This window comes from Mauremys reevesii, linkage group 5 (genome assembly GCF_016161935.1).
Source record: "Mauremys reevesii isolate NIE-2019 linkage group 5, ASM1616193v1, whole genome shotgun sequence".
Taxonomy (NCBI): Eukaryota; Metazoa; Chordata; order Testudines; family Geoemydidae; genus Mauremys; species Mauremys reevesii.
Genome location: NC_052627.1, coordinates 83,623,469 through 83,644,660, shown reverse-complemented (window position 1 = coordinate 83,644,660; position 21,192 = coordinate 83,623,469). Strand labels below are relative to the sequence as shown.

The window sequence follows — 21,192 nt, the reverse complement described above, 5'->3', positions numbered from 1 at the left end:
TTTAACTTTTACAGTATTTTCATAATGCTTAGATCAAACAGCTACTGTGCATTCAACGAGACAGATCTAGTTTGTCAACTCTGGTTATTTTATCATGAGTCTCATAGTACTTTGTGTTTCTGAAGTCCCCTGCCCTTGTGGTCCTGTGACTACATGAGAATCTCTGCTGTTATAAAAATGTTTCTAGCCCTCGTGGTTGCAGAGAAAAGCTTGAAACCATGTGCCCTAAAGCTCAGAAGGCAATTAAAAGCCTATGATTTTTTCTTCACTCATGAATTTGGGGGCCCTGACTTTACATAACACTCAGGGTTGGAAATACTACAGGTCTATGCTTGCGGCTGAAATCGCTACCTCAAAAGTGCTGAGATAGAGTTGTTCTTTTGATCTATAATCTAAGTGGAATGAAGGGGGAAAAAAGTAAAGCTGTGCATCCAAGAATAATGTGAGCCATTTATTTGTACGGAAAGAACATTTCTTTACACAGTACCACCATATACTCAATCATCTGAGCTCTCAAAAAATGAAGAGTAATATTCTGCTGTTATTTAACAAAGATGCCCAGCAGCCACTATTTTGTATGCCATTTTTAGTTTGAGCTCAACATTTGTTCACTGGGTATTTATGAACTGGGTATTTATGAACTGTAGACTCTTCATGTGCTCGATAGTGTATAACTGCACTGAATTCTATCTGCAAGTTTATCTGCTCCATTTTATTTTCAACCAAAATCAAGAGTTTTAAAGCAACCTTATCAACAAGTAACTTGTAAAGAGTTGTGAAATACACTTTAAAATGAGTCAACATAAATTTAGGCTTATTAGGTATAAAATTAAACCTCATGTTCCCAATGCGACCCCCTCCAACTCCAAAAGCTGGCAGCCTTTGTCTGGTTGAAGAAGGGGTCACAGCTCTTTAAGGTGTTCCTCCTCTTTTGGGTTGGGAAGTGACTTCACTTGAGCTAGGCATTGATCAGAGGGGCTCAGGTAAGCCAGTGGGAGGGTATCTTTATGTCCTGCCATGCACACTCATGCTCCATTAGGTATCTGCCTCATTCCAGACCATGGCGGGTAGGTTGGGAGCATCACTAGCAGAACAGAAAACAGCCTTTAAGGTCACTTACTTAAGAATTGTGTTAAATCGCCAAGTTGGGATCTCTGGACACTCCAGAAATAAGTTGGCAGAGCTTTTAGGATTAATCAAGAGGGCCAGGGCAGTCAATAAGCTTGCACTACATGAACTGCAGACTATTACTGGTTATCCTACTTTTGCATACAAAGTCACGGCCCCAGGATGAGCACTTTGTGCTTGGCCATCAGCTGCTACTGCTAGGGTACTGTGGGCCAATTATTTTTAAGAATGAGTAAAGAATTGGAAGATTTATGGATTTGGGAACAGTTCCTAAATCACTTTAATGGAGTTTCCTTTCAGAGAGAGGAATGGATGATATGCTAGAGGCAGACCTAAAAATTGGCTCTGATGCAACAGGATAATTTTTTTTTAAACCAAGGCAGGGGGTGTGCTCAGAAATGGCCTGCTGGCCAAATGAAAAAAGGGGATAATAAATTCCTGGAATTCTTTCCCATTTTAGTTGCAGTGACTATTTGGGAGAAGGAGTTTACAAACCAAAGCGTTTCTGGAGTGACAACCCAGGAGCGATGCATGTTATTGATCAACAGTCCTCTAGATCATTCAGTGTGATGATGTTTGCAAGGGCACTTGTCCTACAGCATTCAATTAATAACTTCTGGTTTACTGGTAAACTTGGGTCTGGAATTAATAATGGCATAGCCGATGTTGTGTCTCAATTTCAAGTGGACAGGACAGACGAAGAAACAAAACAGATGCCACTGGCCCTTTGGAAACTTGGAGTATGACTGCTATTAGATGAGAGAGAGAGAGAGAGAGAGAGAGAGGGTGGGTGAGGTAATATCTTTTATTGGACCAACTTCTGTTCGCAAGAGAGACAAGCTTTCAAGCTTAAGCAGTTCTTCTGCTATTGGATTAGCCAAAGATCAGTAGAATCTCAAACATCTAAGGTTTATGAGAGGGATTAGGAAATTTGATCAAAATCAGATAAGAATGGACCTTCCTACAATTTGCCCTATTCCCAAAGATCAGTTACTTTGGCATATGGTATTATTGATACACCATGGTCTGGTGCCAACCATATCTGGTCACTTACCAGGCATCATTTGTAGCAGGACAAAAGGTTACTCTAGCCTTGCAGCAGGTTTAGTTAAGATGTTAGGAGTGCTCTTGAGATAGAGGGCCAAGAGAAAAATCCCCAACTCATTATTCAGATTCTTAGATATCTGGTACAAGTTCTCCACTAGATATGCCAGTGCAGCCAGGAGGCAGTACTGTTCAAGACCACATTCCTGATGGCATTTTTTGGAGCATTAGGAGCCAGTGAACTAATACCTGGGGCAGCAAGGGATACTTCAGGGAGGCCTTTGGAGTTTAGGGGTCTCAGGATGGTGAACCGTCATCTTGACTTTGTGGATGTAAAAAATAAATCAGAGAGGACAAGTTGAGTCCATAGTGCTACAAGAGGGTGGCGAGGCAGGGATTTTCTGGTCAGGAGATTAAGGGTTTATATAGCATTGAGACCAGCTAAGAATGGGCCTGCCTTTCTTCAGGGCAATGGGAGTTACCTCAAATGAGTACCATTTTGTGGCAATCAAGGAGGCTTAATAATGTGACAGTTCCCTCCTAATGAATTTAGGTCCCCTTTGTTCAGGTTTGGTGCTGCCACTGTCCCTGCCCAACAGAGAATAGGGGCATGAGGCATGCAGACAATTGGGCATTGGCATTCAAATGGAGTACAGAATGTATGTGATGCCTCCAGTGGGTAATCAGAGTTGAATAGATATTAAAATTAGCCATTCATGCTGTTCAATTTTCAAGAGCAAAGGAGTGGGTCACATGAACTGATGCATGGATCTGCAGACATGATTTGTGCACTGGCTCCACTGGTGGGCTGCTAGTTCACCTGCAAGTTCACAAGCAAGGCGATTTTGAGTTGGCATGAAAGAAGGAGCTGCTCTGGGACTAGCTGATGCCTCTCTTGCACTCAGACATCCAGGCAGTAGCCACTGGACAGGATTCTAGTGCACCTGAGTGAAGACAATTTAGAATTTTATGACAATCATCAGGGCCTTCTCCCCGGGGCAACTGTAAACTCCGAAATGCTGCACCAGAGCAGGGTGGGGAGCTGCCAGGCCTCCACAAATTGACAAGGCCAGAAAATGTGCAAATCAGGAAGCAACTTAATTTGTACATAAATGGGGATGATTGGTAGTTACCCATGAAAAATATACATATTTTATAGCTGAGTCACTCAGGAAAGAAGAGAGAGACCTGTTCAACTGGGGAGCAGATTTTTTGGCCAATGTTAGGGAGGCAATTAACTATTTGGGAACCTGGGTGACAGTTGTTGGTGGCAGCCAAGTTAATAGCTGGCACCTCCTGGAGGCAGGTAACAAGTGCAGGAACTCACTTCGTAGTGGGTCCGGTTCCCTAGTAAATCAGTCTCAGAAGCAGATTTAGGTAATTCATCCCCTAATGAAGCTAGGGAATGGGGTTAAGCTCAGGCTCATAACATCTGGCTTAGCAAGATGACAATCCCCTTCCCTAGCCTCTTAACCCTCAGACACAGGAGTGTGGTGGAATCCCAGCACCATGGTGGTGGTTGACAGCAGCACTCCCTGAAGAGGTGGTTCTTATAGGATACAGCTTGCCAAGCCAATTTGCAGCAGTCCCATCAGCCAAGTGCAGAGCTCTCAGACCACCATCAAATCTGGTGAGAGGGCAGCCATCAGTGATGTGACAATGTCTTTTGCCACAGCTGCATGTGGGGTCCTCTTGTTGGCCCCAGGTCTGAGGCTGGCTGAATACTGACCCTAACCCATTCGAGAATCAATTCAGAAAGGCATGGCAAATCAGAGCTGGGTACCTGCATGATTAGGTCAGTTTATAAGAGACTGTTTCTGATGCAGACCATTCTTCATGCCACATTGATGTAACAGAAAAATCTGGGCAGGGTAAGCGGGCCCACAATGGATGCCTCAATGACAAGAGCAAAGAGGTAGTAATGAGCAAGGAAGTAATGAGGATCTGAATGGACAAGTTATTGCCAGATAGTTCCCAGACAAGTAAATTAAACTACATCCCTCACATTGTGTTTGTTCTTCCTATATGTTTGGTACAATGAAGACTGTAAAGCAAGACTAAGATTAATCTTCAGTATTTTACTCTAAGAGAACACAGTTGGAGTTAAACATCTTTTATTAGATCTCAACAGAATCTGTGGTCAGCCAGCCACTACAATTTATCACTTGCGATGCAGGAAAAGGACATTTAGGACATACTATATTTCACAATCAAGAAAAGGCAGTAAATAAAGTCAGCTCATATTTGTAATCCAGACTCATTAACTGCATCCATGTGTGTCATTAACTGATTTTAAATTCTTGAGGATTTAGTCAGCAAGCTCAAAGCCTTCCTACTCACATAAATGCAAGTCCATTAACAGCATGACAAGTTTTTTCCCATAAGAAAGTTGGAAGTAACTACTGTATATCAATAACTCAGCTCACCAGCAACATCATGCTATACAATATAGCTTAAGTGTTCACCAAGTACAGTTGTTAAACTAAGTACATTTTCTTCCTTCAACAGTATTAGTATCCTAAAACAAAATAAATGTCAGACTAGCCTAGCCAAACCCTTGATACATCAGAGAGAAAAGTACCATTGTTCCTTAAGGCAGGTAAAACTTGAATCTTGTCATTGTATACCCACTGCATATTAAATACTTGCAATAGCGTAACCTGATCTTCATGAAAAACCTTTATGAGTGAACCCTAGAAATATTTAACCTAGTGGTACTTTATGAGCCTGTGTTGTGAAGCAAGCTATGAAGGGATTTCATCATCTTTGTCCCAATAGCACATTTTGTCATGCATACTTATTAAATTAAAGCAGCTTTCTTTAACAAGTATTTACAGAGCACTTTTGGTTCTTCAATTTGATAGTGAACTTGATTTTTTTTTTAAACCTACAATCCCTGCTTGGCCTTAGAACAATGGTGTCAAATTTGAGCTCAATGCCCTTTTCAAACTTTAGCGCTCTTCTCTTTGCCAACTTTGTGTTGTATAAATAGAAACAAAAGGAGGTGTAAACATTCAAAATATTTTCAAATATGGCAAGAATGTTATAGCTCTTATTCCTACACTAAATTGATAAAGGTGGGTGCTAGCAATTACTAGTAGTTAAAAATGGCACCATTGTTTTAACATTTTTGAAATTCCATTTTAATTGGAGACACTCATCATAGTGTACTACTTTAACTACATGCTCCAAAGAAATGTCAACACTGATTTTAATCCTCTAAAGAGGACTTCACTACCCAACTCTACCAGACAGTGAGAAAGTAGATGAGTCCTCCAGGATCAATGCTAAGGTCATTTATACAGTAATATAGTAACACAAAATGGAAGTAAATCCCTGGAGCGAGGAGCAGATGACTTCTGGTCCATCACTGCTGAATCCCTTATTCTGTCAGCAAGCTACTCAAAATTAAAACAAAGGAGATCAATGGGACAACAACAATGAAGAAATCACTTGTCTGAGTATTTTGTTTCCTTTTACAATTAACACCCAAGACTTGTGTAAATTGAGAAAAATGTATTCCCCCACGTTAATGTATGTGACAGCACTTTGTATATATACACAATTTCATATTTCACTATACAAAATTGTCTGGGGTACTTTTCCCACAAAGAAAAAATATTTCAAAAATAGGAGGAAAAATGTGGATTGAAGAACATAAAAATCAGCAAAGGGATTTATCAGCAGGAGTAATACCTAGATTGCTTTGAACTCATTTTGAAACTGCCTAGATTTCAAGATGACAGTGTCCCATTAAAGTTGTTTTATCTAGTTCAACTAGAACAGCTCAGTTTGAAGGTCCCTTAAACATTAAACCCTGTCAAAAATGGGTTACTTTTTTTAAAACATACCTTTATATGCATTACTGACAAGCATAACCACCATTGTGTTGCTTTATGCAATATAATCTGCATCAAAAATAGGTTGCCTTGGGAACTACAATCAAACCAATATTCCCATACATTTACCTCTCACAGTAATATAGAATAGAAATATAGGGCTGGAAAGGAGCTCAGGAGGTCATTCTGTCCATCTTCCCCCTCCCCACACACACAGGCAGGATGTAATATGCCAAGACCACAGACACTGTTTAAAATGGCAAGGACTAAAAGCAGGAGACTGCAGCTAGGAGTGCAAGAGAAAAGACTGTCGCATGACCCAGGGCGAGAGAGCACGTCTAGCTACTGCTATCCGCAGCGGCTGCCACAAAAACAGTCACCTGACCAAGCCCCCGAGCGCAGGCATGGGACATGCACGGATTTCATCGGGCACTGCCTCCCTTCCAGAGACGGCCCGAGTTTAGCCGCAGCGCCGTGGTAATGAAAACTAGTTATTCAAGTTCACGGCGAAGTCAAGAAGTAGCTCAGCAAAGTGACAGCCCGCCGGGTGCTTGTCAGCGACTGAGCTCCTACCTTCCCTCTCCAGCCTCGGCTACGCAGTATGGGGGAACTGACACGGTCAGCTAGGACAGGCTGCAGCCGCGGGCGCAGCCAGCCCTTTGCTCCCTCTCCCCCCGCCGCGCCAGGAAACCTGGCCAACTTTTTCGCTACGTCCTTGGCAGTGACTAGGAGGGAAAAGCTCTACCTGCTGGGAGAATCACCTACCGCAAGCCCAGCTGCCGGAGCTCTGAGTCAGCCACCGGGGCTGCAGGTCCGGCGCGGCCAAGCACGGCAGAAAAGCTGAACAAGTCGCTGCAGCAGCCCCTTGGAGGCCATAGAGCCGCGTCGCAGGCAGCCCAAGACATTTAAAGAGAAGGGAGAACGCAGCTTGGAGGGGCCAAGAGAGAAACCCAGCTCCACGCTCCCATTACTGTACCTCCTTCGCTGCTGCCATTCCACTGCCCTCTGAAAGGGGGTGGGGAAGAGACTCACCAGAAAGGAACATCCCCCAACCCTCACAAAGCCCCAGGTCCTCGCCACCCCCCTCCCAATTCCCCTTCCCACTCCCCTGGGCAGAGAAGTTTGGCGCGCTACAGCTGCAGTTGCTGGAGGCACAGCCAGCTGCATTGCAACGGGCGGAGAAGGGCGGCTGGCAGCCCAGCCCCAAAGGCCCGCGGAACACCCCGCACAAGTTGCGCCAGCCCCCATCGCCCCCTTCGCACTGGGAAGTTTCCAGCCCCCGTCCCCGGCAATTCACAGAGAGCCGCGCCATGGGGTGGGAGAAGAGAGCGGCCCTCTCAGAACTCCCCCACCCCGGAGCCCTGAACAACAGCCCACCCGGCGTGGCACAGCCCCACTCACCTCCCCCTGCAGTTGCGCTTTGCTCTGCACTCGGGCGCTCCCCTTGCTGGCTCCGTGCGCGCCTTCGCTTTCCCCGGGGCTCGCGGGCGCGCGTGCTCAATACCAGCCAGGCAGGGCGGCTCGCGCCTTCCCTCCTTCTTTTGCCTCGGGCACTGGCGGCACCTGTTCTGCTTTGTGACGTCAGCACACCTAAGCGCCTTCCCCCAACAGGAGCGCACCTGGCCGGCAAGGAGCCCCCTCCCTGCAGTCTCCCTCTCCCGCAGGAGCGGTCCCGGCGGCCGCTTGCAAACCGCTCTCACCTGCCTGTGCAATAGACAAACACGGACCCTGGTAATGGAAAGCTTGCCTGCATCCACCACTGAGGGAGAAAGTCTGGGGTAGTGATTAGTAAAGGCGGGTGGGCGCTAGGACGGCTGGGTTTGGTCCCGATTTTAGGAGACAGTGCTTAGATCAGGAAATTGAGGGATAGGACACGGAAATACTGTGCTTGGTTTTGCCAGATTCACTGGGTGACCTTGGGCTTGTCACTTGAACTCTCCGTGCCTTGGTTGCCCACACTGTTAAATGGGGGCGCTAGTAACGTGTTTCCATCTTTGCAAAGTACTTTGAGAGCCGCTGCCTGAAAGAGCTATAGAGGTACAAATTTGTTTTCTTTTCATTTGATTTAAATACATGAAATCAGATGCAAATCTCGAGGAAAAGAGAGGAAGCTGTTAGAGTGGCTTAATCGGTCAATAACTAGGAGTAACAGGATGCAACTAGGAAAAGGGAATATCAGGAAAATCATCCTAACCTAGAGGCCTTTTAGGGTCCAATCCTGCACTGTAGTATGATAGGCACAGGGGTGTGCCATATGGCATTCATTGCAGGATCTGCCTTTTACACTATGAAAGTGTCTGCCAAGGGTAGTGACAGACATTCCACTGTTTGAGGTATGGAGTTCTTACATCTTTGTTGTTGGAGAATCATCCATTACAAGTTTATAACCTGGAGAGGTTCTTAAGGCTAGGCATAAGAGTAATTTACAGATCTGACATTACTGTCACAGGTCTTCAGCTGTTTTGAATCATGTTCTAAGTTAGATGACTAATTAGCAATGCTCTGAGTTGCAGCTTTGGGTAGCTCTCACTTGCACCTATGTTACCTTACTGGACTTGCCCCACCTTTTATATAGCTGCTGGGTGTATTAGTTAGGTTTTATAGTTATTAGTTATAATCCTATTTTATTTCACCTTGTTTTTAGAGTACTGTATGTGTAGCTTAAAGCATAGCACATGGAGCTGAGCATTATGAGACTTGAGTCAGTGATTTGCTGCATGATGTTGGGCAAGTCACTTAGACCCAAAGCCACAAAGGTATTTAGGCACCTAAACCCTAGACTTAGGTGCTTAAGTCCGAGGTTTGGCTCTACTGTGATCCACCAAACTCCCTCCAAATGCTGTAGGTGCCTAAACATGCTTAGTGCCTACATTTTCAAGGTAAAAGTTCCCTAGGCACCTATATTTCAGGCTCTGGGCATGCATGCTGCTGCCCTACTTAAGACATTCCAGTCTCCCACCTAAGCCCCAGAGCAATTCACAAACCAGGGCTGCCTAAGTCACATGTGGAGCCCTATACAGTGAGTATGCTCAGAGGCCACTTACTGGATAACTCCCATTTAAAATCTGGCTGGTGGAGGGGCCACCTCCATAACTTTTAGCCCAGTAGTTAAAGCACTTGCATGGGATGTGGGAAACCCAGGTTCAATTCTCCTCATTTTGCAAGAAAGGGAGGAAAGATTTGACCAGGAGATCTGCCTACCTCTCAGGAGGATACACTAACCACTGAGTTATGGAAGAGTCTGATGTACTTCCTCAGTCTCTATTGAAGCTGTTCCTTTGTGGATAAATAATGAAAGAGAGATTGAAGCATGGGGACTGGCTCCTGGGTCTCCCTCCTCCCAGGTCGGTGGCCTAACCACTGGACTACAAAGTCATTTCCATTCTCTCTCACACCCAATGACTGTTTATCCACAATGGAACAGTCATTGGGCCAGAATAGCCCATAGTGGGTAGAACACCTCTCTGAGAGGTAAGACACCTCTGTTTGAAGTCCATTCTCCCATGTGGTAACAAAACTTGGGTCTCCCACATCACAGGTGAGTGATCTGGGGTAAAAGATAGAAGGTGAGCAGTGACTCCTCTGCCATTTTATGTGTGGAGAGTGAGGCAGGTGCCTAAGCCATTACCACAAGAAGTGGCTTAGGCAGCATGTTCCAGGTTGTGGGTCATTAAGCAGAGATAGATGCCCATCTCTGAGGGGGCTGGGGGCTTAGCACAAACCCTGTCAGCCTATGGGAATGCCAAGCTTAGGTGGCTCTCTGCCTAGTATCCTAGCTTTGGTGGATCACATTCTGATGCCACCTATCTCTCCCCATTCATTGTATAGGAGCCTAACTCAGGCTTTGTGGATGACATTAACTACTAGTTAATTCCTAGTAATTTAATTGTTGTTCCTATGAATTTTCGGGCACCCATATGATGCTCAATGTTGAAACCCTTAAATTCCTTTGTGGATCCCACCCTTAGTCTGATCACATGAGGTGCTGAGTACCAGGGGTGGCTCTAGGAATTTGGCCGCCCCTAGCACGGTGGCATGCTGCAGGGGGCGCACTGCCGGTCCCGCGGCTCTGGGGGACCTCTTGCAGACGTGCCTGCGGAGGGTGCGCTGGGAGGGCGGCAGGCGGCTCCGGCGGACCTTCCGCAGTCATGCCTGAGGGAGATCCACCCGAGCCGCAGGACCAGCGAACCCTCCGCAGTCATGCCTGTGGAAGGTCCGCAGGAGCCGCCTGCCACCCTGCCGGCAAAATGCCGCCCCAAGCGCGCGTTTGGCGCGCTGGGGTCTGGAGCCGGCCCTGCTGAGTACTCCCTTTAATGGTAGTTGAGGATATTCAGCATTTCACAGGAAGTGCTCTGCACCTCCTACTATTGGGTCTTGATATCTTTGCCTTGCTTTTTTTTGTAAAGGAGGAAGGTCATCCTGCTATTTCTGTAAAGTGCTTTTAGACTTATGGATGATATAAGTGTTAATTAGAATTATTTTAAATCTGCTTAATGTTAGTACATATGTGAAATAAATAAGGATATAATTGCAAAGTACTGTATTAATTCAATGTTAAGGTTGCATAGATCAAACAATCTTCTCAAGAAATCATGAGCAAAGGTTTCAATGGCAATGTTAACGCATCTGTATTGCACATCTTGTATGATCTGTGATATTCATGTTATGATAAAATGTATAGTTTATCAGAAAAATGGGAATTGAAATAACATTGATTTGAAATCCTTGAATTAAAGGGCAATAGAAATGGACACTATTATAACCTTTTAAAACATACGTCTCTCATGTGCCACTAGTCAATCTTATGCTGACCTAAATATGTATAAGTGTAGTTAAATGCATGTTCAAAGATGTGAAATTACCATCATCTTGTTCATTGCTAGGGATTGAACATAAGAACTAGTAGTTAATGATTGATTATGCCCTGAAACATAGGTTTATAGCCCTTGTATTTTTTTTTATATTGTTGCAGGGGGTTTTTTTTGTTTGAGAATCTGTAGAATTGTCTACTCCTTTCATCCATCTATATCTTGGCCTATAAAATATTCTGTGGCAGTGAGTTCCACAGATTAATTATGCATCGTGTAAAAAAACTACTTAGTCATTTGCTGGGGTTTCATGTAAATTAGACCTGGGGGAGGAGTTTGGTGAATAAATCCAAATCTGATTAAAGGAGCTCCTACTTTTTGATTAGAAATAACCCCATTTCTGTGGCTCACATTTGGATTTGATCACCAAATCCTTCACTCAGTCTTAATGTACACCTTCTTATTGTCACCTGGCTCCATGGAACCAGTCACCCTATCCCCATGAAAAATGTGCCGGAGAGGTGCCTGGAGGTTGAAAACGGAGATATTCCCCTAGTAGAATTTCTCCAAAATTATTCAGTAGGGGAGGGAGAACAGAGCAGCATTTTCCCCTTCCTCACTTGCCCCCAAACCCATGTGAAATGAACAGAGTTCGGCCCCTTAATGTACAGATCCCATGGGGCCTGAAGGAGGCAAAGAGAATCTATGCCTAGGCCCCGTGCTTTTGCCCTGGCTTTAGAGCTACCTGATCCCCTTGACTACCAAGCAGCACACCTCCAGTGAATCCTGTGACCACTATCCTAGCCTGCCCTCATTGCTGCCCTCCAACTTGGCCTACGTGGGCTGATGTAGAGACTCCCAGGCTCCCAACAGGATTGTACTGATTAGATTTCTTCCCCCTCCTACCTGTCTCCTGGAGTATGGGGTCAACAGTGTCAAGGCGAACTGATATTTCATTAACTTCTCACTGGGTTCCCTGTTGGGGCTTGGTGTGGAAAATATGCTGTCCTCCAGTCTGTCCCCTCGCACCCTGTGAACCCCAAAACTCCACAAAGGACCTCTTCCCCTTCTGGAACAAAGGTTCATGTCTCATGATTTGTTTTTATGCAGGTGAAGTAAATTTCAATGATAAGGAAACAGAGCTACTGAAGGGCATTGTATCACTCTGACAGTATAAAAACAGTGCTCTGTAGCCATGCATCTCAGTCAGTGAAACTGGTCCCTCATAATTTTCAGTAGATCACTTTTGTCTGGTTTCTGCTACATCCATTGACCTCCCTTATGAGATGATTGCTAAAGATTCAGATTGCCAGTAAGGCTGGCAGAGTTTTTCTCCCTCTGCACCCCTGGCACACAGTGGCTTGAGAACCTACAAGATATCTATCATGGAATACCTATTCAGTATAGATTGGTCGACTCTGTAGGAAAAGTTCTCTTTTGTGATTGAGCCAACTTTTTCCTAGCTACTGTACACAGTTGCACGCTATTTATATACATTGAATACAATTCAGGATTGAGCATGTCAGCAGGGTATTGTATGTTTCAAACTAACAAAAAATGAGTGGAATGCAGCTCCATTGTTTTGCTTTGTCACCACATGAAAGAAAACTGTTTATTTTTTTTGGTGGTCAGCTTAGTAGTAAAGGCAAACAAAATAGTTTACTTCCACCCATGACGAGCCAATTGTGTGTATCCTTACACAGTGATTATAGGACTGATCCACAGCCCTTTGAAATCAAAGGTACTAGTAATGTGCTTGATATTGAGCGGATGCATAACTGCTTTGCTGGATCAGTGACAGAGTGCTGAGTGAGCACCTTGTAGGATTGAGTCCTCAGTCTCTGATAAGCCATCGGGGGAGCAAATTCCAAATGTCAGGGTTTACAAATAAGAACCCCTCTATTTCTAGCATTGGAAAACAGAGTCCCATGTTAATAGACTTCCGAGCAGGACTCGACTGCCATGACTGGACATAACAGAACATATAGGTTTTGTGATATTACTAAGTTACTGTTTACACAGAGCTAGGTGACAAATAGCAGGCAGAGCCAGCCTTTGGACCTCACAAAGCCCACAGGCATAGACCTCAAGCCCTAATTTAGTAGAACTATAAATATCAAGGCTAATCTCATCTTCCATTTTTATTTTAAAGTTCTATCTTTGTTATTGCAAAGAGAGCCTTGAAAATACCAACTGATTGCTAGGGTTAGCTTGTCACATTGATTTTTTTTTTCCCCTAGAGATCATGATTTATTCAGTCTCTCCTACAGCCATCCCATCTGACAGCCCCATGAGAATATTCATTTTTACTCTTTCCCCTATTGTTTCAGTGGGTCTTTCACGCAGCAAGATGGGAAAGAAAAGCAATTGTTTAAAAAAAAATCACACTGTGTTTTTACAACAGAAATTTGTTGGTGAATTCAGGGAAAGGTGCCCGAGTGCTACTCTTAGCTCATCTTTTATTTTTAAATTGATCTGATTTCAAGTTGACAGTGTCCCTTTAAATCATAGTATACAAAAAAATCAGTGTCAAATTACTTGATTAGCTGAACAGACTATAAGCTCTCATTTTAAATAAAGGTCACAAAACATTACCTCAAACAAGCAACTGAGGTTTCTCAGTGGAGCTGGAGAGGTCATTTTACTGTATTTCCCTGGCAGATGTCTGCCCAATTCTTGTCAATCTGAGGGTATGGAGAAGGAAAACTTGTGCTGAGTAGTGTCAGATAGGCATTTTTGAAAATACTTAAAATTAAAGGGGACTCAAGGAATAGGCAGAAGTGATTGGTGCCAGTTTGTCAGCAGTCATTACAGATGGAAAAGGACTGCTCTGTAGACTATAAAAATGATGGTAGACCAGTAGCTATTATCCCAGCAAAGCCTTCAGATTCCAGATAGTGAAAGATAAGGACAACTTCTCGTTTCTTTCCTGGCATTGTGTCTTTGAAATTTTAGGCTTATGGATACTTACATTAAATTAATATTTCTAGCTACATCATTTGGATATTGTGGTTAAATAATTGTCTTTTTCTTGGTAATTACCTACTTCTTATTATTAACCTTGGACATGTTCTGCCTGTTCTTAGGGAAATGTGAACTTGAGGGTTTGCTCATATTCTTGTGGCTTGGCCTAGTTCTCTGTATTGTAGACCAGTCAGGAGCACTGGTTTCTTCTCAAAGTTTCCCAGTGTGCTATGGTGTCAATATATGCTGAATTTTTTTTTTTAAGGAGCTGGAGAAAAATCACTTTGACATTCTAATCACTGTTTTCCAAACCACATTGCTCACCTTTTGTTTGCTTGTGCAGAATAAACTTATTTTTTTATTTGGCATTTTATAAGTTTCCAGGAGGGCAGCCCCAATCTCCTTTTTAATAAAAGTTTAACACTACACCTCAGAGCTATCAACATTTTCTGAGGTATGGTTAATTAGTAACTTTTATTATCTTTATTTCTCTAGTATTTCATTACAGTACACTTCAAGTAGTGGCCTATCTACATGTGATTTCTTTGTCTACTTATAGACCTGTTTCTGTCTTAAATACAACTGCATGCTTCCAGCTTTGCCAACATACGGACAATTCTAACGCCTCCAAAGAAAACTGGTAAGACCAACTCTGCCGAAAGCATAAGTAAATGTCAGTATGGTTCTGATCCTGTGCTCTTGTAAGGGTTGTAGGAATTGATCCTTTCTTAATGATGATGAGCACTCTGCAGAAAAGGCATCCCGACAAAGAATAAAGATATACCCACAAAGGTAAAATATTGATGAACAGATCTTTGGACCAAATTCATCCCATCTGTAACTCTATTGACTTCAATTAGCTTTCACCAAGGTTGGTTATGGTCCTTTATATTAAAATCCAGTAAGAGCATTGTTGAAGAACAGCTATAAAGTAAACTGCTTTAAAGCTTTAACCATTAGACTAATTGTAGTTCACTTGATTCCTTAATGTAACAAAACCCTTTTTCTTTCCTAGGCCACTATCTGTTACATACAGTCTATGGGTTTGTGTATCATTAAATATTTATTCCTTCCATTTATTTTTTTAAATGCATATAAAATAATTTGCTTATCTCCTTATATTGTGTCTGGTGCAATTTTTAAGAACAGTTTTGTTCAATAGTTTTTCAAAGGGGTGTTCTTACCATATGGTATTCTGTAGTTCCTATTAAATTAATTTGAATAAGATAGACTTTACAGCACATTAATATATTTGTTACCTATCTATGCAGTAGTTTCTTATATGGTCACCATCACTGTAGAATCTGTGACTCAATGGATACCATCTATTTTTTTAAACTATTTTTTCCCCTATGGAAAGCATAAGAGGCTCAACAATGTTGAAAAAACAACACAAAAACAGCATTGTTTTGCCTGATTCTTTGCTCACTTATATCAATGTCACTTCATTGATTCTCCACCATACACTTTGTGTAGCCATAAATATCAGTGTTAAGTGGGTGTAACATGCTATCAAATCAGAATGCCAACACTTTACACCCATTTTTCACTTGTTTTGCACCATGTGCATATGACTATACACAAGTAGCTGGTCAACAGGGAAACATGCTCACAATGCAAGGCACTAGAGAATCGGATCCCTGACTTCGGTGGAGTTATTCCTGATTTTCTCAGATGGTGAGAGGAGAATCAGACCCATAGTTTCATAGAAAATCAAAGCTTTCCTTGATTTATCAAGGTTGGCAGTTTGGCTACTTGTGGGGACTTTACACTGACTAACAAGTGTATGACTTTCATAGAAGTTTCTCATGCATTGTGTTTTGAATCATTGCTTCAAGTAAAAAACGGCATTCATGTCCTTACCCTCAGCCTTTCCTCATGCAGAATTTCAGTAACTTCTTCTAACGAGGTAGATCGTTCCTCCAAATTTGGGGCCCAATCCAGTGGAAGCAATCCCATCATCAGCAACAACTCCAGGGCTGAAGTACCCACAGAAAAAAAAATTAGTGGGTGCTTAGCACCCACCAGCATCCAGCTTCCCTCCCCTCCCCCGCAAGCACCTCCCACCCACCGGCGGCCCTGCCAATCAACTCCTTCCCCTTCCTCTGAACACCTCCCACCAACCAAGGATCAGTTGTTCCATGGAAAGCAGGAGGCACTCCAGGGAGGGAGAAGAGTGGGGATGGGGTGTGCTCCAGGAGAGGGTGGAACTGGGTGGGAAGAGGCAGGGTGGAGGCATGGCTGGGGTCGGGGGGGAGGAAGGGGTGGAGTGGGGGCAGAATGGGGGTGGGAAGAGGCAGGGCAGGGGTTAGGGTTTGGGGGGAAGGGATGGAGTGGGTACAGAGCCTCGGACTGAGCGTGAGTTGAGTACCCCCAAGGAAAGGAGGAAGCCAGTGCCTATGAATCCCATTGACTTCAATGGGTATTAGTTCAGGTCCCAAATCCCTTCAACAGACAAATCATATATTAGGAAATTAATCCAATTGCTATAGAATCATAGAAATGTAGGACTGGAAGGGACCTCAAAAGATAGAGTCCAGTCCCCTGTACTGAAGTAGGACTAAGTATTAACTACACCATCCCTGACAGGTGTTTGTCTAACCTGTTCTTAAATATCACCAGTGATGGAGACTCCACAACCTCCCTAACTGGATCATGAGGGATTTCTCCTTAAAAAAAAAATTGTTTATTATGCATACATAGTCACCATCTAGGTGGCATGTGTGATCTGTTGTATTTCTAGCTTTTATTGACTCAGAAGCATATTCAGTGGGACAGTGGCTGCAAACTGTACTGACTTCATTTTTTTCCACGCAGAAGCTCTTCCAGACCTCAGAAGGGAAATTGTTTTTAACCAAAATTGTATGATGCTCCAGCAAACCATGTTATCCATAGTAACCAGCCTGTCTTCTCTCCAGAATTTTCATTCTGTATAATGAAGATAAATGGAAAATGGTCAGGCTTTGTAGACCCAGTACCCCTTACAGTATCACTACAGGGATTCACTTAAGGCTATGTCTTCACTGACAACAAATAAGGTGTTTTTTTACTGAGGGGTAATTAACACACAGCTATTCCACTGTAAAAACATAGCCAAGTCAAGGCACTTTCATTTATTAACGTTACCCCATTATTAAGTTTTAGGACAAAGAATTGACTGACACAGATGTTGCTACAGTTGTTAAAGGGCACAGTTTTTTAATTAGTTTTAACTCTGAGACTAATTAACAGATTTATTTTAAATTCACTGAAAGCAACTGGATTTCCCCAACTGGGCATTCCCTGATGTCAGGAGAACTCTATTGCACTCCAGCTATTTTCCTCAGGTAGCTAGGCCTTTGGGGGCCATAGTCAGCCTGCAGTATACAGCTGCTCTATACAACACTGGCCTACAGCTGCCACAGAATGCAGAAGCTCTAACCAGCTTGGGTTCAGTCATGGCAGACTGTTGCAGACAGTGGATACCAGGTCAAGCTGAGAATCTAGGCCAGTCTGTTTGTATGATCACTGTGTATACACAGGGAGAAATTCAACCGGATGCATCAAGAAGTGAGTGAGTGAAATTCCCAAAGGAGTCTCTGGGCCAAATTCTACACAGACTTTAATGATGGTGTAAATATTACAAGTCAGATTCTGCTCCCACTTACACTGGTACAAATCCATGTAATTCAGTGCAACCAGGGCCGGCTCCAGACCCCAGCGCGCCAAGCGCGCGCTTGGGGTGGCATTTTGCCGGCAGGCGGCTCCGGCGAACCTTCCGCAGTCATGCCTGCGGGAGGTCCACCGGAGCCGCGGGACCGATGGACCTCCCGCAGGCATGACTGCGGAGGGTCCGCTGGTCCCGCGGCTCCGGTGGACCTCCCGCAGGCATGACTGCGGAGGGTCGGGTGGTCCCGTGGCTCCGGTGGACCTCCCGCAGGCGTGCCTGCGGATGCTCCACCGGAGCCGCGGGACCAGCGGACCCTCCGCAGGCACGTCTGCAAGATGTCCCCAGGAGCCGCGGGACCGGCGTGCTTGGGGCGGCCAAATTCCTAGAGCTGCCCCTGAGTGCAACTACTCCAGATTTAAACTGGGGCAACTCGAAGCAGAATCTGGCCTATGTCAATATGATGTTTAGAAAATGGATGCAAGTAGCAAAGTAATACTGCACTGCGCTGACATTTAATGTGTATAAAATGAGAGTAAATTACACAATGAGAGCCAGAAGGTAACACAGCCATAAATGGTGTGAGTTAAAGCATCTGCTCTTTAATTGATAATTAGGGTCCTACCAAATTTGCAGTCCATTTTGGTCAATTTCACAGTTATGGGATATTTAAAAAATTGTATCAGAGGGGTAGCCGTGTTAGTCTGGATCTGTAAAAAGCAACAAAGAGTCCTGTGGCACCTTTATAGACTAACAGAAGTATTGGAGCATAAGCTTTTGTGGGTGAATACCCACTTCATCAGACCCACGAAAGCTTATGCTCCAATACTTCTGTTAGTCTATAAAGTGCCACAGGACTCTTTGTCGCTTTTTAAAAAATTGTAAATTTCATGACTTCAGCTATTTAAATCTGAAATGTCATGGTGTTGTAACTGTAGAGGTCTTGGACTTGTGGGGGGATCGCAAGGTTATTGGGGTGGGGGGTGGAGGTGCTGCAGTACTGCTACCCTTACTTCTGTGCTGCTGCTGACAATGGCGCTGCCTTCAGAGCTGAGCAGCTGGAGCTAGCAGCAGTGCAGTAGTAAGGGTGGCTGGAGAGTGGCAGCTGCTGGCTGAGGGCCCAACTCTGCAGGTTTGGTATAAATGGCATTGTGTTGCTCTTTTGACTCTAACAGGAGTGGTAACATCTACTTATTAGGGGTCTAATTTCAGAATGTCAAATCAGGGTAAGTTTTTGATCATTTACTTTGCACCATCTCGGATTGCTAGCTTGGTGCAGGTTATCATACTTACACATGACATGTAACTTTTAGACCACCATTTATATTACTACTGAATTTGATGCACCTACATTTTTGGGCCCAATCCTGCATTTTCTGTTTTCCTAGAAATTCCACGATGTGGGAGTTCAGAATGTGCAAGGGATGAGGTCAGGCCCTACACAGAAATCAGGGCCGGCTCTACCATTTTTGCTGCCCCAAGCAAAAAAAAAATCCACTTGGACTGCCGCCCAAACTGCTGAAGCAAAACAAACAAACAAACAAAAAAAACCGCTTGGACTGTGCCACCCCAAGAATGGACAGAATGCTGCCCCTTAGCATGTGCCACCCCACGCACATGCTTCCTCCGCTGGTGCCTGGAGCCAGCCCTGACAGAAATATTGCATCTTAATATCAGACTACCTGAAAAATACCTCTCAGCTGCTTATACGTGAATTTAAATAAACATGCCAATGTTTCAGACAAAAACTATATATCTATATAAAATTTTAAAGAGAAAATGGATATTTCTTTTAAGTTACATAAGCTTACTACTGCTGTCATCACCAGTTCACTGGACTTTTTGATTTTCAGGAACAAAAATATGTTGCTGATGCACAACTGTTTCCTTGCTCAGATGTATAAGGGCAATTGCTTATAAAAATAAAATTAAAAATTGATATTAACATACACGTAGATTTCCTGTCTCTGTTAATATGCCTAATATTAAGAAAAAAATAGATTAATCTGATTGGTTTAAGTCTCTTCATTGCTCTGTTGTCACATCTTCCTGTTATGAGTTTGGGTCACAGGGGAGACTTGGTTCACCAGAATGCTCTTCCCTCACACCTGATTAACAAACTATTGAAGTCAATGAGAATCTTTTGAGAGATTTCAGTTGTTTTTTTGGACCAGGACCTACATGAATATGTTAAAGTTTTTCCATGTAAAATTTGATACATTACAAGTAGTGCTAAATAACTTTGATATTGACTAGAGTAGTGGTCTACTTGAGAAATAGGAATATTTGATGGAAAGTAGACGCTTTAGAGAAACAAAGCTGCGGACAAATATACTGAATGTAGTGGTTTCAGAATATAAAACTTCCTGGGTGACTTCAGCTCTAACAAAAACAAGAGCTCAAAGGAAGGTTGAAACAACCCAGTAAATGTCTGCAAAAATATGTCAGATTCTTGGGCTTGCTGGAAGGGATGGGACTAAAGGATGCTGTGGCAACACTGATGTTATGCCAGGGTCTGACAGAGTTTAGCTCCTGTTGTTCAAAAAAGGTCATGAGTACCTCTCAGAAAGAAAGGTCAGACTAAATGAGCATGAACACCTTCCTTTCCCCGTTCGCCTTGACAGTTGAATTCCAACACTAAAGAACGGGGAACATATGCATTTGATTTGGCTCTTAAAACTGAACACAATATTCGGTATGTATTGAATGTTACTAAGTAAACAATAAAGGAATAGAAAATGAGTAACACAAACTGCATAATAGTCACTGTCAGTATGCAACTTTGAAGAGCTTGTATATGCAGCTCCAGGGAGCAAGTAAGTAAAAGTAATATTAGGGTCTTTTCCTTTCTGGATAGCAACTCAAGCCCAAGGGAAGAAAATTAGAAAGTTTAAATACAGTTTACAGTGCAAGATAATACCGTACTAAAGAACCCAGTTCTCCTCTCACTTATAATTAGTGCATCTGTATCATTTCCCACAGCCCTGAAGAAACTGTTATTGTTGGCATAGTTTCAACTGCCATGTGGACAGGGTCTAAATAAAAGAGTTAAGTCTTTCTCAGAGCTTGCCTTTAAGTCATTAGACTTTACACACATGAACAAAACATAATGCGGTTTGAAGTTGGAATAACTGAATTCAAAAGGCATTGCTTTCTTGTTAAAGAACTGAAGGGTAAATGAAGATGAACATGAAATTAAGTTAATGTATTGTACAAGCACAGAATCCTCAAACTGTGATAAGATTTGTCTGTGAAATGACACATTGGTGATATTACATGTGCATAAATAAGTTGAGGTATTAGAGTTCCTCAACAAAACTGTTGTAAGAATTTTTTTAACTTGGGCAAAACAACATATTATTCACAGAAACAGATGGATCATTTTAACTGAACCTAACCCAAGAATTTGAGGCAAAAACCCAATTTAGCATGGAAAAATTCTGCCCAAATAGTTGAAGTTTGTCAAATTATATGCAACTGAAAACTGTATTATAATAGAAATTACGAGGCAACCTCAACTACATGTATCACTACTTGTGCTGCCTATAATGTTCAAGTTTGGGTATGTTTATTATTTCTTCATTGTTTGTTACTGTTTTTGTTGCACTTCATAAACAAATCTCTGACACAGATTATCAATCAGGATACAGCTTCAGAATATTTTGGAAGGGGAAGGCAGATTATTTGTGCAAGCTCTTTTTAAAACTTGCATGTTTTCTATTGCCATGAGTTTGAGTTAGAAGCTGGAAGGGGTGGAGGAGGA

General features: G+C 43.1%; 1 protein-coding gene and 2 long non-coding RNA genes across 10 annotated transcripts in view; 2 read left to right on the top strand and 1 right to left on the bottom strand.

The window, feature by feature from the left end:
• Positions 1-7,599, bottom strand: part of MTUS1 (microtubule associated scaffold protein 1) — a 195,804-nt gene extending 188,205 nt beyond the window's left edge. For 2 of the 5 annotated variants that reach the window (XM_039540299.1, XM_039540301.1), the window contains exon 1: positions 7,413-7,587. The gene's annotated coding sequence lies outside the window, so the exon portion shown is untranslated. Of the gene's footprint in view, positions 1-7,412 lie in introns of all 5 variants that reach the window. The other 3 variants (XM_039540304.1, XM_039540303.1, XM_039540302.1) reach the window with 3 other exon arrangements.
• LOC120406073 overlaps positions 1-21,192 on the top strand; it is a 209,173-nt gene that overhangs the window by 148,540 nt on the left and 39,441 nt on the right. The gene's annotated exons all lie outside the window — the stretch shown is intronic.
• Positions 7,571-19,259, top strand: LOC120406074. Of its 2 annotated transcripts, none has more exons than XR_005599070.1 (3): positions 7,571-7,742; positions 14,343-14,423; positions 18,818-19,259. It is a non-coding gene; the product is annotated as an uncharacterized LOC120406074 (long non-coding RNA). The 2 variants fall into 2 exon arrangements; XR_005599071.1 differs by lacking the exon at positions 7,571-7,742 and adding an exon at positions 7,767-8,048.